Here is a 16,482-nt window from a genome sequence, read left to right as displayed (position 1 = left end):
CCCTTCCTTCTCCTAATGTCCTCCATACTATTCCTTATGTTCCACAAATAAGTGAAACCATATGATAATTGACTTTCTCTGCTTGACTTATTTCACTTAGCATAATCTCCTCCAGTCCCATCCATGTTGATGTAAAAGTTGGGTATTCATCCTTTCTGATGGCTGAGTAGTATTCCATTGTATATATGGACCACTTCTTTATCCATTCATCTGTTGAAGGGCATCTCGGCTCTTTCCACAGTTTGGCTGTTGCGGACATTGCTGCTATGAACATTGGGGTGCATATGGCCCTTCTTTTCACTACATCTGTGTCTTTGGGGTAAATATCCATTAGTGCAATTGCTGGGTCATAGGGTAGCTCTATTTTTAATTTTTTGAGGAACCTCCACACTGTTTTCCAAAGTGGCTGTACCAACTTGCATTCCCACCAACAGTGTAAGAGGGTTCCCCTTTTTCCACAACCTCTTAAACATTTGTTGTTTCTTGCCTTACCAATTTTTGCCATTCTAACTGGTGTAAGGTAGTATCTCATTGTGGTTTTGATTTGAATTTCCCTGATGGCTAATGATGATGAACATTTTTTCATGTGTCTGTTAGCCATTTGTATGTCTTCTTTTGAGAAGTGTCTGTTCATGTCTTCTGCCCATTTTTTGACTTGATTATTTGTTTTTTGAGTGTTGAGTTTAAGAAGTTCTTTATAGATCTTGGATATCAGCCCATTGTCTGGAGTGTCATTTGCAAAAATCTTCTCCCATTCCGTGGGTTGTCTCTTTGTTTTGTTGACTGTTTCCTTTGCTCTGCAGAATCTTTTTATCTTAAGTCCCAAAAGTTCATTTTCGCTTTTGTTTCCCTTGCCTATGGGGACATGTCTTGAAAGAAGTTGCTGTGGCCGATGTCAAGGTTACTGCCTATGTTCTCCTCTAGGATTTTGATGGATTCCTGTCTCACATTGAGGTCTTTCATCCATTTTGAGTTTATCTTTGTGTCTGATTAACATCAGAATGGTCGAGTTTCACTCTTCTGTATATAGCTGTCCAATTTTCCCAGCACCATTTATTGAAGAGACTGTCTTTGTGTTATTTAAAAGTATGTTTTTAAATTTCCAAATTTTGTTTTTTCTAGGTATATTCATGTTTTTTATTTCTGATTTAATTCTATAGTAGAGAACACTCTATAAAATTTCAGTTCTTAAAAATTGATTGAAACTTGTCTTATGATGGGCACCTGGGGGGCTCAGTCGTTAAGCGTCTGCCTTCGGCTCAGGTCATGATCTCAGGGTCCTGGGATCGAGTCCCACATTGGGCTCCTTGCTCAGCAGGGAGTCCGGTTCTCCCTTCCCTCTCTTTGTGTCCCCTCTTTTGCTGTGTCTCTCTCTGTCAAATAAATAAATAAAATCTTTAAAAAAAAAAACTTGTTTTATGGCTCAGCGTATGGTCAGTTTTTTAAAGAATGTTTCAATACACTTGAAAAAAATGTATATTCTGCACCTTTGAGTATGGTGTTGTAAAAATGCAGGTCAAGGTGGTTGATAGTGTTCAGATCTTTTATGTCCTTACTGACTTTTTTGTCTAGTTGCTCTATCAATTAGTGAGAGAAGGATGTCAAAATCTCCACATGTCACGCTTGCTTCAGCAGCGCAGATACTAAAATTGGACTGATACAGAGAAGATTAGCATGGCCCCTGCAAAGGATGACATACAAATTCTTGAAGCATGAAGCATAAAAAAAAAAAAGAAAGAAAAAGAAAAAAGAAAATCTCCACATATGATGTGTGGATTTGTCTGTTTTTCCTTTAAGTGATGTCAGTCTTTGCTTCATGAATTTTGAGCTCTGGTATTAAGTGCATACACATTTATTGATTAGGATTATTATACTTTCCTGATGAATTGACCCTTTTATCATTATGAGATGTTCCCCCTTTGGGGCGCCCGGGTGGCTCAGTCAGTTAAGCATCTGCCTTCCGCTCAGATCATGATCCTGGGGTCCTGGGATCGTCCCACATTGGGCTCCCTGCTCCATGGGGAGTCTGCTTCTCCCTCTCCCTCTGCTGCTCCCCCTGCTTGTGCTCTCTCTGTCAAATAAATAAATAAATCTTTAAAAAAGAATAAAGAAAAAAAAAAGAAATGTTCCCCCTTTATCTTTAGTAATATACCTTTTCTTGAAATCTACTTTATCTGATAGTGGTATAATTACTCCAGCTTTTTTATGGTTCCTATTTGCATAGTATGTCTTTTTCTATTCTTTTATGTTCCACCTATCTGTGTCTTTAGATAAGTGCATCTCTCTAGACATATCATTGGACCTGGCGACCTTTTAGGTATATCTCTTTGCATTTCATATCTTAATGGTTTCTCTAGAAATTCTAACATTACACAGTTCACTTAAAGTTAATATTGTGCCACTTCCAGTGAAATTTAAGCTTGCAGTCAAATAGCTCCATTTACCGTCACCCTATGTTTCATGCTATAGTTGTCCTTTGTGTTTCTTCTGTATGTTATAATCCCTACAATACAATATTAGGATAGTTGCTTCCAACAGTTTTTTTTAAGAAATTACGAGAAAAAAAATAATCTTTTACACTTACCCACATTTACCATTTACTTGTATTTACCACTTTGAGTGCTTTTCACTTATTCCTGAGTATCTACATTTTTATCTGGTATCATTTCTCATCAGTCTGAAGAACTTCTTTTGTCTTTCCTTATGGTACAGACCTGCTAGCAATGAATTCTCTTAGCTTTTGATTGATCTGACAATGTCTTTATTTCACTGTTGGGTACTGCAATGTGTAAGTTTTAAATCTCTCCAAAGCACTGACAGGTTTTATAAACACAATCTTGCTTTCTCTGCACTTTTCAGTAGATTCCTTAAGATTTTCTAATATAAAATGATGCCACCTGCAAATAGAGAATATTTTACTTCTTCCTTTCCAAACTGGATGCCTTTTACTTCATTTTCTTAATCCGCATAGGTTTTTTTAAAGAACAGTTGCTTGTTTGCTTATTTGTTTATTTAAAAGAATACCTCCTCTGACCTTTGTAGAATCCCTTGAAAAAAAACTAACGGTATCATAGAGGTTATGTATGTATGTGTAATATCACAGGGTTATTTCTCCAGAATAGCTTTGGTTCTATTGCTGTTTCACAAAATGGATTTGACAGCATCTGAAATTCCAAAGATACAAGATTTAAAATCATCATTTATTGTAAAAATAAAATTAATAAGCTCCTCTTTATATTTCCATACCTTTTTGAAAAGCTCAACTAAAGACAGTAGAATTGCTTTAAAGAACAATTATCCTGGATGAATCACTGTCTATGTTAAAATTATAGGGTGCAGGGGCGCCTGGGTGGCTCAGTCGTTAGGCGTCTGCCTTCGGCTTGGGTCATGATCCCAGGGTCCTGGGATCGAGCCCCGCATCGGGCTCCCTGCTCAGCAGGAAGCCTGCTTCTTCCTCTCCCACTCCCCCTGCTTGTGTTCCCTCTCTCGCTGTGTCTCTCTCTGTCAAATAAATAAATAAAATCTTTAAAAAAATAAATAAATAGACAAAATTATAGGGTGCGTAAAATAGAATGATTAAGGGTAGTAGTGGCAAAGGAAAGTGCAACCTAGTGGTTAAAAAAAAAAAAAAAGACTGTTTCTTTCAAATGACTTCAGGCCATTTCCTGGGATGTTTAGTCTCCATATAATCCATGCCTCATTATCCTTGCTAACAGAGGCAGTGTTAAAAATTACACAGTCACATCTGACACCCAAATATATGTTTGGCTTTGAGATATATGATATTTAGCATTTGTTTTGACTTCTTGGTTTGTTTTATCTGTGTAACTTTGGATTCCCTGGGTGTAAAATGCTAGATATCTAGGGGAAGCTGGCCTAGATTCATACTAAGCAGCAGGGAGAAGCCAAGTGTATTCATTTCCTAGGGCTGCCATAACAAATTACCACACACATGGTGATTTAAAAAAAATAGAAATTTATTCTCTCGCAGTTATGAAGGTCACAAATCTGAAATCAAGATGTTGGCAGGGCTATGCTCCCTCTGAACCCCAGGGGGTGGGAATCCTTACCTCTTCCAGCTTCTCGTGGCTCTAGTCATTCCTTGGCTCATGGCTGCAGAACTCCAGTCACTGCTTCTGTCTTTACATGGCCTGCCCCTCCTTCTCCCCATGTCTTTCTTCTCTGTATCTCTTAAAAAGACACTTGTCATTGGATTTAGGGTCTGCCTGGGTAATCCTTAGCCCAGATCTCATCTCAAGATCTTTAATTTAATTACATCTGCAAAGACCCTTCTTCCAAACATAGTCACATTCACAAGTTCTAGGGGTTAAGATATAGACATATATTTTAGGGGACCACCGTTCAACCCACCATAGCAACCAAGAACTAAATATCACCCATAAGTAGTCCACCAAGTAATACTAAAATGGGAGGGCGGGGGGAGAGTGAATTTAAATTACCTTGAGAATACTTGTATTGTCTGTTTAAAACCTTAAATTTTTCTAGAAACCTGATTTTCTATTTACCTGGCTAACTTCTATTTGTCTTTCAAGTCTCATTTCAAATGTCACTTCTTCAGAGAGGCCTTCCCTAACTACTCAATATAAATTATTAAAAAACTAACTATATTGTCTATAGTTCTTCTAATTTGTTTAAAAAGACACATTAACCTAAAACCCTTTGCCTTCACTATTGTCATCAATTCCTATCCATAAATTATGGACAAGGGCTTTAATTTCCACAAATGTAGCTAATCGGGCAGAGCAGAGACCACTAACTATAATTTTTTGTATATGGTAGGCCCTCAGTAACTTACTGAGTTATATACCACCTATCCAGGAGCTCGAAAAAAGTAGACATTAGCCTTGATTTCTTGTTCTCTCACTCGCACATTCATTTCTTCAATAAATCCTTGTGTCTACTTCTAAAATACACCCTGCATCTAACTCCATTTCTGCATCTCTCCTACTAAAGCCCTTGTCTTCTCTCTTCCCAGGCTTACGGGGTCCATATATCATGGCCCTGTGTACTCTGAGTATGCAAATACCACTTTCCTCCCAGTTCACTCCACACCACACTTTCTTTGTTTATATTCTAAACATACCAAGTTCATTCCCACCTGAAGACCTTTGTTCTAGCTGTTCCTTCACCTCAAGTGCTCTTTCCCATGATCTCGGTGTATTTGGGCCCCTGTAATTCGGGTCTCATATAAATCACTTCCTCAGAAAGACCTTCCCATCCTGAAGTCACTGCATCAGCCTGTGTGTCATAGCATTTGTCACTACCCGGTATTTTCTCATGTGTTTATTATCTCATGCTTTTTTGTCTTGTTTGTAGATATATTCTCCACACCTAGGACAGTCCCTGGAATACAGTCAACACTTTATAAATATTTGACCAATAAATGAATAAGTGAATAAACATTTTGATGGATTGAATAAGACATCAGATCTCAAGCCAATAAACCCTTGCCTTTCCCAGTAGACCCAGAGAACAAACTCACGCCATTAATTCATGATGTTCGTCTGTGACCCCTATCTTTTAGGCCTGATGTTATGTCACCTTCTTGCATGCTTCAAAGGGTGATATCGGTACTGTGAACTCTTCACACACTAGCACTTGCCTGGAAAGACTGGCGTGTTTTCAGCTGTCCTCACTAAGTTCCCTCACTCTGCCGGAGGTGCCTGTCCTCTGCAGCCTCTCTTTGCACTTTCCCCTTTGCTTTCAAACCTTCCTAATCCCGACAGCCCTACTAGGGATTTTTCCACTGGTTTGAGTTCTACCCGAATTCTCCCTCTGCAGAATCATGGGATTTTACGGCTAAGGCGAAACTTGGAAGGGAGAGGGGAAAGTGTAGTGGTTAAGAACACAGGTTCTGAAGTCCCATTGTCTGGGTTTTAAGCTTGGCTCCATCATTCACTAGCTGAGTTCCTTTGGGCCATTTCTGAATTTAGTCTCTATGTTTTTAAAGTCAGGATCATGATGCCTACCTCATACGGTATTAATCTTGTGCCTAGCATGCAACTGTGTAATAAATGTCAGCCGCTTTCATCGTGAAGTTGATGATGTAAACCCGATTTAGGGTGGTTCGTCCATTTGTCCAGCCAGCAGCGTAGGTACTGTGCTGGGTTCTACCCTCAAGAAGCTCGCAGCCTAATAGGAGAGAAAGAGAAGTATACAAGCTGTTCAAGTTTGGTGTGATGAGAGCTATTTAGACATAAGATTAAAAGTGGAGCCTCTGCCCCATACTAGGGGTGGGGAAAGAGTGGGGCAGGGATAGAGACAGAGTACCTCTGTCTTCCTTCTGCTCTGTCCTGGCTGTCTTCGTTTTTTCCCAGAAAGGTTAGGACCTTCAGAAATTGGCACCTTTTAGAGGCCCTGGCACTGTCTCTTCCTTGGCTGTTTTAGAGCTTGCAGACCTGTCTTTAGATATAATTTAGCACAGAATTTCCCAAACAGCATTGTGAAGAACACTATTTACTGCAATATGTTAATGGTTCTGTGGGTTTAAAAAAAAAATGTTCCATGGTTTAAATAAGTTTGGAAAATGCCCAGTTATACAGAATTTGTTCCTGCAGCACCACTCCTGCCAACTTTTTAATATGCTAATGTGCATTATTAATCTCCAAGAGAGCCATATAGTTCTCAAACTTGATTTGCCCCAAAATGTCTTTTAACAACTTACAGAGCTAATGTTCTTCAGAACAGTTTGAGAACCCAGGCAGGTGACAACTACAGATTTACCATATGACAGCATGATCCAATCCCTCCAGAGTAAAAATAACAAAGTTCATTGAGGCTCTTTATTTCCTCGTGGCCCGTGTGAAAATAACAAACTCCCAGGCAAATGTGAAATGTCCTTGATGAATTCTGACCATTTGAAGAAAGAACCTGGGCGCCTGGGTGGCTCAGTTGGTTAAGCGACTGCCTTCGGCTCAGGTCATGATCCAGGAGTCCCTGGATCGAGTCCCGCATCGGGCTCCCTGCTCGGCGGAGAGTCTGCTTCTCCCTCTGACCCTCCCCCATCTCATGTGCTCTCTCTCTCTCTCTCTCTCTCATTCTCTCTGTCTCAAATAAATAAATAATAAATATCTTTAAAAAAAATTTAAAAAAAGAAAGAACCTTCCTCCATGAAATAGTGTCTATTTCCCCTATAGGTCGTCTCTTGTTTAGCCCTTAAGAGGAATTGGTTCTATTGCTTATTTATACACATACGGGGCATGAACTTAGATAAATAACCTCTCAAGTGCTGTCTGAGTGATTTACCTGGTCTGAAGAAGGTAATGGAAAACTGAACATGACTTCCTCCCTGATGGCATCCTCTGATGTTTTCGAAAAGTTATAAATTGAATTGGAGCTCTAAAATGAGCTATGGTTTGTGTAACTTAGAATATTCTTACTTTTGTGAAGAGAATACAAGGTTTCCAGGTATGGTGAGGCCCCATTATAAAGCACCTCAGCATATTATCGATTTGGTAAACTTCTAGGTCCAGTTGTGTTCCCTGTGTCCTTTGAATGGTAATACAGGAGAATAATCACACAAATATAGTCCATGGCCTTTAATACTCATGCCCCAGCACAAGCCTGCTTAGACTGTAAATCATAATTTATGACATGGGTGTTCTCAATTTTTTATAGTCATTCTATACACACAGTTTACCTTCTTTCTGACAAGCCAAGAGAATAACTAGCAAAGCCTGTGGCATAACTCCTGCAGGATACTCTTGTTATATCCCCCGGTATTTTTCCTAAAATATCAGTCATATCAAATGGTCTCTGTTGCCTTTATTTCTGAAGTGACCTGGATGGCCTAGATGACCTTTAAGAATCTTTGTGGTTTTGAAATTCTTTGAGTCTCTTATTTTGAATGAGTAAAGGGGCCTTAGTCTTTTGGTATTTAGGTCCCTACTGGGTTGTTGGGGAAGTTAGAAATTAGTAATGGAGTAAATTCTAACACACAACCAACTGCTATATCCTGAACAATTACCTTTAACAGACAAACTGCCACCCTCTGCTGAGACCTAAGAATGACCCCTAGCAGTGTCATTTGGAGGACTGTGAGGCCATCGCACATCTGGGACACTTATAGTGACTATCATTTCATAGCAGCTTCCGTATGCCAGGCATAACTCTGAGTGCTTTATGGACATTATCTCTCTTAATCCTTGAAACCTGAAAAGTAGTTGGTATTATCCCCCATTATTGGGTGGACAAGGAAATATAAAATAAAACAGCTTGCTCATAGTTACCCAGCTACGCAGGTAGAGCCACGATTCAAGCTCAAGCCTCTCTAATCCCAAAGTATGTATATTCCTTCCACACCATGATGTTGCCTCTCAGTATTTCCCAAAATGCTGCTGGAATTTGAAAATCTTTGCTGAAACGCAATCCTGAAGCCAATGAAGGTTCGCCATTTTGAACCATCCTTTTCAGTAGCTTAAGAAAGACAGGCCCTAGGCTATTTCTTTCCAGTTCCCTTTGGCTAAGAATAGACCATTCTTAGGGTGAGAATAAAGGCCTTTTAGTAAACTATGGTGTTTTGGAGTTAGTGCCCTTCTCTTGAATATGAACTATGACATGACATTTTCCCCATACAGTTGTCTCTTCTGTTCAGGACCAGGTTCTACAGACACATTCTGACATCTGTAGTGCATACCTTATAGTGACATAGACTCAGAGTTGTTATCTAATCCAGCTTCTTATCCCACATAGGAACATCTTAGTAGGCAGATCTGTGTTCTTCACCTTCCTAATCATACTACTCTTTGTGAAGAAACCAATACACAGAAGCCTAAAGTCACTTAAATAAGGTCACTTAACAAGAAAAGTTGGTATCCCTTTAAAGGATAGCACAGAACAGAAAAAGACGTGTATATACTAAACAGTCCATTTCTCAACATTGAAACATAGGATGTACAGATGTGGACCTCTCAGATTCTAATAATCAAGATGTTCTTCACCACCTCTACTCATTGGTTTGGCAATGCTTTGCTACACTTTTAGATACTGTCCTAACATCTAGCATTTATTGAGAGTTAACTATATGCACGAAATTTGTAAGTATAAATTTTGGTTTCAAACTCAAATCTGAGTTTGAGTCCCTTCTACTCACTAGCTTTGTGGCCTTGAACAAATCACTTAAGTTCTCAAAGCCTCAGTTTTCTGATCTGTAGAATGGTGATAATAGAATATTGCTTCAGGGTTATTATGACAATCCATGAGAGAATACTATATTAATATACCAGATGGAAAGTATAATTATACCCAGATGCCTGTTTTGGTTTTCAACCCCTAGATACTGTCTTTCCTCTGCCCAATTATCTTATTAAGGACCGGAAACAAGCTTTCCCAATATGAGAACTTAGCAAAAAGTTGTTAAACAAAAGTAAAAAGATGACTCTAGGACCTCATGGGGCTTACTTTTGTTCTCTTAGGAAGTAGTATCTACCGCTTTTTTTCAGTCATTTTTTTTTTAAGATTTTATTTATTTATTTATTTATTTGATGGAGAAAGACACACAGTGAGAGAGGGAACCCAAGCAGGGGCAGTGGGAGAGGGAGAAGCAGGCTTCCTGCTGAGCAGGGAGCCCGATGCGGGGCTCGATCCCAGGACCCTGGGATCATGACCTGAGCCGAAGGCAGATGCTCAATGACTGAGCCACCCAGGCGCCCCTTTTTCGGTCGTTTTTGAGCTTCATATCAGTTTAGAAGTTATAAGTTGTTTGCACTTATTAATGAGGATTGGAGCTTCGAGCTTCTCCAAAGTTTCATCATTCATCCAAAAATCCTTGAGATCATTGCTTTCAGAAGGCATTATCCTTATTTAACTTCACTCTTTCTAGGAATATCTAACCCTGTTAACATCTCTAGTATCCTCAGCATTCGAGGGGGTTTTCACTACACCATAAACTCTTGAGGACATGAACCATGTTTTCCACATCTTTGTGTCCTACTCTGATTGTAGAACAATTCTTTATATATAGTAGATGGTCATCTAATGTTGACTAAATGAGTGAATTAATTCTAGACATGGTCAGATCCTGGAAAGGATGGTGAAATGCTCTAATAAAAGCCTAGTGTGAGGGGGAGAATGATACAACTATGTCACCTTCCCATGTCATTAGTTTTGACACCATGGGCAAGTCACAACTTCTCTGACCCTCAGGTTTGAGTGATATTAAATATCTCCAAAGGTTCTTCCAGATTTGAAATTCTAGGACTATAATTAAATCCTCTTTTTTACTGAATGTAGTAATGTTTTAAGGGACATGTTATAGCCTAAAGTTACATCCAGATTTGTGTGAAAATGAACTAACTTATAATTATCAGATACATTTAAAATCAGAGCAGCACTGTTGAATTCCCAAAAGTAGGGGGCAGATTTAATTTATTTTCTTGTTAAGAAATTTAAAACTTAATTAGATTTTGGCCAGTGTATCTAAAGATCTCATTTGTGGAGTTTGGTATAGGAGTTGCAGAAGATCGACAGTTCTGTAAAATGTACCTAAAATGAGTGCAGCTGTATATGAAGTGTGATTTCAGAAACCTCAGAAGGACATTCCCAACCATAAATACCTTCTCCACTTAACTTTTTTGCTGCATAACAAATGACTACAAATTTAGCAGCTTAAAACACCTGTTAGTTCAGGTTCTTTGAATCTGGGCACAGCATAACTGGCTTCTCTGCTCAGTCTTTTTTTTTTTTTTTTAAGATTTTATTTATTTATTTGAGAGAGAGAGAGAGAGAGCATGAGCAGGGGGAGGAGCAGAGGGCAAAGCAGGCTCCCTGCTGAGCCCAACATGGGGCTCAAACCCAGGACCCTGGAATCATGACCTGAGCCAAAAGCAGACGGTCGACCGTTTCTGCGTCCCTTCTCTGCTCAGGTCATAACAAGGTTTAAAGTATAACTAAGTGTCAGAAGGGCTGCATTCTCATCTGCAGTTCAGGGTCCTCTTCCAAGCTCATTTAGGTTCCTGGCAGAATTCAGTTCCTTTCAGTTGTAGGACTTTTCCTTGCTGGCTGACGGCCAGGGATCACTCTCAGCAGGGCTCCCTCATAACATGGCAGCTCACTTCTTCACAGCCAGCAGGAGACTCTTTTTCCCCAGTGTGCTGAGTTGCATTCTTTTATTATATAATTGTACTCATAGGAGTGACTATCCCATTACCTTTTTCATATAAAGTAACCAAATCACAGAAGTGATACCCCATTATATTCACAGGTCCTGCCTGCACTCAAGGAGAGGAGATTATAGAGGGTATACACACACACACACACACACACACACACACACACGCACACACACACCAGAGGATGGGAGTGTTGGGGAACATCTCAGAATTCTGCCTGCCACACCAGCCATAATTCCAGAAATACACGCCTTTACACTTATTCTTTGAAGACTTCTGAAGATATGGACATTTTAACCGGTTAAAGCCATGTCATCTAAAAAATAACATGGCAGCCATAAAGTTTTAGTGTGAGAAGGGAGCTTGGAAATAATTTTATTTAAACCCTTACTTTATTGTTTTTAACCTCTTCATTTACACATGAAGGAAATGACTTGCTCAAATCGCAGTAGCGTGCCACAAACTGACACCAGAGATTTAGGTTCACTGACTTCCACACCATTGTTTTCTTTGGTTCATGGCAACCACTGCTGCTAGAAGAACCTAGAGAATTATATAAGGGATTCAGTGCTTATATGTGAAAGCAGAAATAGGAAAAGTTCACAGCAAAAATGTATGAGAGAGCATCCCCCAGACAGCCATAGCATGACGGCAGGAGTAGAAATGTCACAAAGATGTGTGGGGATCAGGTTATATGGGGGGAAAGCTCCTATTTTATAAATTCTTTTAAAGTTTGTGGGAGGCAAGCCCCTGTGCTTCAGTTCATCATTGCATTTTGTAAAAACATTTATATGTGAAGAGGAGTGTTGGCCAGGATTCCATTCATTTAAGACAAAGTCATCAATGTTTAAAATGATTCATGATGAAGTCAAGGAAGCTCAAATTCTGAAAGAAATGTTTGCTTTATGAGGCAGTTTCTCTGCAGAGACCTCGTTTATTTTCCCAAATTTTAAAGTCGCTTAGCAATTCTAAAGATTGATTCTGACTTAACTACATTACTTTGAATATATTATGATTTAGTAAAATTATATAAGTGCCCCAAGGAGGGAGAGAGCTGCTTTGGAGATTCATGATTACCAGTGGGAGAGAGAAGAGGGTGGGAGGTAGGATAACCTGCCCCAAATCCACATAAATGGATACATAAGGACAAAATTAGCCAACATTCCATCCCACTGAGCAAAGGATCAAAAAGGGATTCCACCAACTGGGGAAGTATAGAGATTAATAATTATTGCAAGCCCTGTTACTTCAAGGTTTACTACCCTTAGAAGCCTCTGAAGCTTTGATGAGACACTTGTAAAGGTGAAGAATATTTAGCTTTTTACGTTATTTCAGCAAGCCAAATTTTAAACATATCATTTGCTCTCCCCTTAGCTATCAGAGATTCAAGTTCTGTTGAACCAGGCCACCAAGGAAGTAATGTTGTAAGGGAAGGGGGAATAAAAGGTACTTCCTCCTCACGATTGAGGTTGGATAAATTAGGAACTGATTAAATAAATGATATAGCCTGCCAGTGGAATACTATGCAGCTGTTAAAAAAGAACTGTTTTTGTACAGGTATGGAATTCTTTCTAAGATATGTCGTTAAATGAGTAAAGCAAAACCCATATATTTAGCAAAAACCCATATACTACCATTTTTGTGGGAAGAAATGAAGAATGAAAATTTGATTTTATATCCATTTTTCTGGAGAAACTGGAGCTACTGGTTGCCTCCGGACAACTAGGTGACTGGGGGATAAGGTTGGGAAGGATACTTCAGCCTTTTGTACCATTTGAATTTTCAAACAGGTGAATATATTACCTAATGGAAAACAGCTTTTTCAAATAAAAAGAATGCAAATTTAAAGAGCCAAGGAGCCAAAAACAAGTGAATAGGGGAAATTGGTCTCCAAATAAGAGCTGGCTTTGTTATAAAGGTTTCCTTGCAAAGGGCCTTGAAGGCACTCTGTAATGTCTGTCCTGATGCTCTCCCCACCCACCCGCCCCCTCCACCTTCTGTTCTAGCTCCCTAGCCAGGCATTAGCATCCCTTCCGGCTTTCAGTACTCCTCCGCCCCCCACCCCACATCACCCACTGCCATACATGCACAGATCTGGAGCAGTCGTCTCTTCAGTCCTTTAGAATTCAGATTCAGAATGTACCTTCTCCCTAATACACACTATTCCACTATAACCCTTATGTGTCTAATAATATGTCTGATATTTCTCCTACGTATTTCTCAATCTTAATGATATATATGGTCTCCCCCACTAAACTGATCATTCTCTGGGTGTGTCAGCTGAAATCACTGCCTAATGGTGCTGGTAGAAATGTTTGCTTTTTGTGAACAGAATATGATGAGGATTTTTGATGAAGCCAGATATAATAATGGATGACGGCAATAAACCTTACTGTAAATCAGTTTGTACTAGATTTTTTTAAGATTTTATTTATAAGCCAAAAAAAGATTTTATTTATTTGACAGAGAGAGACACAGTGAGAGAGGGAAACAAGCAGGGCGAGTGGGAGAGGGAGAAGCAGGCTTCCCGCTGAGCACGGAGCCCGATGCAGGGCTCGATCCCAGGACCCTGGGATGATGACCCAAGCCAAAGGCAGATGCTTAACAACTAAGCCACCCAGGCGCCCCCAGTTTGTACTAGATTAAGCCTGTAAGCCCATTGAAGCAGTCATCTGGGATGATGTTCTGAGGTTCAGGAAACCCGACTGCAAGTTTTCTCTGTTGGAATGTACTGGTATTTAGGAGCCAGAACCACCAGCATCACCTCTGATGATTGGGCAGCCTGAGGGCACGGGGAGGGGGGGGGCACCCGCCAGCAGCTTAAAAGCACCATGCAGAACAAAGAATTGTTACCATTTTCATTATTAGTATACTGCATCACCCTTGGCTCCTTAAATTGCTAGTTCCCTTGAATGCTTTCCTTCCTGCCTCCCCCGACCCCCAGAATCAGGTTGAAATGTGTGTGTTGTATTAGCCAAAGTACCTTGGAAGAAGATACAAAAGAAAGGACAAGTGCTCTCCAAAGGAAAATCCTTCCCCCTCTCCCCCACCCCACCCCCAAAGCCATCTAGGGATGGATTTAAGAAACTAAGACATCTGTACCATAAGCTTTTCCAGGGCTGAAGCAGAAATGTCTCCCCTCCCTTAACCTTGGCAGTCACAAGCCAGTTCCCTGCTGCGGCGCAGGAAGACAGGAATCACATGGCCACACAGCTAGAGACCTTCAGCCCAACTTGGCGTATCACCTTTCCAAACACCTTTGCAATTAGGAAGAGACAGGCAGCTCCTAACTGGGTCACGCCCACTCTTTGGAGCCGTCTCTGGGCATCAGAGGCAACTGCGGGGGAAGAGCTCCCAGGGCCGCCTCTGTTTCACATGTTTTTCATTGGGTTGCAGTTTAATAAACCTTGTATGTTATCCCCGAAATTGTCAGTATTCCCAAGGGAATGCTAATGTCTTCCAGCATATAGGGCGATCAGATCTGTGATCAAACTATAATGCTGACTCTTGGCAGCCTCCAGCTACTCGGTTATTCATCCCTGCCCACTAGCATGGAGCACTCCCTGATTCGGCTTTCTTTTCACCTGGACACATTCATGGGGGAACTAGTATTGTCCATATAAGGGTTCAAGGAGCTCCGGCATGCATAGGGAAAAGATCCCTGGGCCGGAAGTCGGGAGACGTAGATTTTAGACCCAGCCCTGCTGCCAGCTAGCTAGCTGTGTGACCCTGGGCAAGTTACTAACTTCTCTGGATTTTGCTCTTATCTCTGAGGTCTCTTCTAGTTCTAAGGGTCTCTAAGGGATTCCAAGTGGGTATCTGGGCTGTATCCCTCCAGGACTCTCCCTTCTTCTCTTTGACCACTGTGATAAATAATTTTATGTAATGTAGCTTCTGACAAACTCAGTATATGTTCTTTCTACTGTTGAATTCTCCAGTTATGGATCATGACAGAGAGTAAACTGGGGACCTGGCATGACTCAGACTGAATGGTACCCCATTTTTAAGAGCCGGTTGAGCCCGCTTCTACAAATTCTCCCCTATCCTAGTCTAGTAGAAATCACCCGATGTCATGTCCATCTGTTGTTCAGGCAGCCACACCACATTTGTACCAAAGAAATACGTAGGCCTTGGGGAACCTGGACCTTCTCCAGGGTGACTTCATGCTCCAGGTAGACGTCTTTCAGATTAGAAACTAGAATCCCAGCCATCAGTCAGCATCCTCAAATGAGAGAGACCCAGATTCCAGTACCAATACCTGGTCTCCATGGGGAGGTCAAGACCTGGACGGGGCAGTGGGGGGGAGTGGGGGGGGGGGGCGGTGTTCTGCTTGCTGTGATTTAATTATGACTTTCTGATTCAGGAATGTGGAAGCAAATATGAATGAGCCAACTCTCAGGACCAACTGTCAAAGCATGTGGCTTGTAATCTGCTGTTATCCTGCTTGTCCTAAGAGCTCACAGTTTGACAGCTCACCAGTTAGTGAAATATTTCCTCCACTGCTCTGATTCATACCCTGGGGACCTGAGGATCTTGGACGGGGAAAGGACACTCCAGCTAGGCTGTTCGCTGGCTGTTAACATCCCAGTGGTTTGAGTTACGATGACTCAGCAGCCCTCGTTTTTCCCCCTATAGTACAAATGGTGTCAGAACCCTCTCCAAGTGAAATGGAATGTAATCTGTAATTATTCTGTCAAAGAGATGGCATTTGTAATGAGGCATTCCTGCTGGTGGCCTCCAGAGGTCCCTTTTTCTATAACCACTAAGTACCACTTTAATGAGCTTTTCACTAAAAATCGTCAAGAGCTCTCACTGACATCCTTGGATATTACTTAGTTAATGGATTATTTAGAGGAAAGGGCCCGTCTCCTTGGGGTGAAGGATGGGCACTTGGAATATCAAGAGGAATCAGCAATAGGCAGTCTGCCCTGAGAGAATGGAAGGAACTGGGAAAGAGAAAAGAGGCTAGTTATCAGTTACGATGGAAGTGTGAGATCGATGTAAAATGCAGAAGAAGGAATGGCTAATAACAAAGTGTTCCTGTTTAATACAAAACAGGTTTTAATCCATTTCTCACAACATTATTTCTGTGACTGCAAAGGGTAATTCTATTACAGTTTGAGAGCATCCAGTTTCTTCTAATCTGATTCTGTTTGCACTGAGCAATCTTCTGAGGTGAATTGAATTTCCTTAGTAGATTTTCCAACTGAGAAGTGTAACAACCAGCTGTTATCATTTTAGTTCTCTTAACAGTTACTATTCTTGTTGTAAATTGGCCTGCTGATTTCTGTTCCTTTCCTGGGCAGTTTAGTTAGCAGGAATCAATTCTTCCTGGGCCAGCAGAGAAAATCAA

The 16,482-nt window shown here is 40.7% G+C and overlaps 1 protein-coding gene and 1 non-coding gene across 11 annotated transcripts in view; both read left to right on the top strand.

Moving 5' to 3' along the window:
* Nucleotides 1-16,482, top strand: part of MICU1 (mitochondrial calcium uptake 1) — a 240,699-nt gene that overhangs the window by 216,094 nt on the left and 8,123 nt on the right. The window lies entirely within an intron of this gene.
* Nucleotides 1,622-1,725, top strand: LOC113923967. The gene has a single exon (XR_003520475.1). It is a non-coding gene; the product is annotated as a U6 spliceosomal RNA (small nuclear RNA).

This window comes from Zalophus californianus, chromosome 15 (genome assembly GCF_009762305.2).
Source record: "Zalophus californianus isolate mZalCal1 chromosome 15, mZalCal1.pri.v2, whole genome shotgun sequence".
Lineage (NCBI taxonomy): Eukaryota > Metazoa > Chordata > Mammalia > Carnivora > Otariidae > Zalophus > Zalophus californianus.
Note: the sequence above shows the minus strand (reverse complement) of the source record. Positions and strands in the feature narration are given on the sequence as shown.